This window comes from Neomonachus schauinslandi, chromosome X, assembly GCF_002201575.2.
Source record: "Neomonachus schauinslandi chromosome X, ASM220157v2, whole genome shotgun sequence".
NCBI lineage: Eukaryota > Metazoa > Chordata > Mammalia > Carnivora > Phocidae > Neomonachus > Neomonachus schauinslandi.
This window is the reverse complement of record NC_058419.1, coordinates 46,130,244-46,131,335: the sequence shown is the minus strand read 5'-3', so window position 1 is coordinate 46,131,335 and position 1,092 is coordinate 46,130,244.

The following is a 1,092-nucleotide window of genomic DNA, read 5'->3' as shown; positions in this document are numbered from 1 at the left end:
TTCTTCTTCTTCTTCTTCTTCTTCTTCTTCTTCTTCTTCTTCTTCTTTCTTCTTCTTCTTTCTTCTCCTTCTCCTCCTCCTCCTTCTTTTTTTGCAAAAATGTAACTTTATTTCTCTATAACTAAACTCAATATATCTCACAACTACCACCCCACCATCCCAAACCTTTTTAATGAGAACTGAAAGCTAAATTTGCCAATTCAGGATAACCCAGTTACTTCTGGGTTAGAACTTAGTTTCTTTAGGATAAGCATGCTGATAAATTCAAGATTCTCTCTGCCCTCTTCATAGTCCTGCCTTTTTCCCAGGGAGTAATCTCAACTGGAAGTAGAAGAGCATCAGGACATAACCTGTATTTTTCCCCCTTCTGTTTGGTCTTTGTTTTGTTTTGTTTTGTTTTCTTTCTCCTCTTCTTCTGTGTGCAAATATCCCTCTGCCTTCCTGCCTCTTATAAATTCATTTGCAATGGCATTTAGGGTTTATCCAGGTAATACAGGATAATCTCCCCACGTCAAAATCCTTAATTTAATTACATATGCAAATTCTCATTTTTCCAAATAAGGTAACATTTACAGGTTCTGGGGACTGGGATGTGGACATATCTTTGGGAGCCATTATTAGACTACCTCACTGACCAATGTCTCTTGACTGGATACCTAGAGGTCATTGAGAGGACACTCTCCCAGATGATCTGCTTCTTTCCTTTCCCACATCAAGGGAGCTGTCCACACAGTAGGGAGGACTCATTAGAGAAAACAACCCATCCATGTTCCCAGTATTCTACCTCTATAAAGGCTTCCCAGACTTCCCCTCACCTCTGTCATTCTCTTCTGAGCAACTGTGCCCTGGCAAAGACACTCTTCTTGACCAAACTTTGGTCAAACTCCTCTGAGTCCTCTTCTGAACTAGGCTATGACCTTGGCTTCCTGCCCTTAGCCTATCTTTAGCAAGAATCCCCCTCAGCTTGATGTCTCCTCTTCATAATTTTCCATCCACTGACCCCTTCACTCTACTCACTGGCTATAAATCTCTAGCTGTCTTTGCTGTATTTGGGGTTGAGTTCAATCTCTCCCCCCTACTGCAATACTGTTG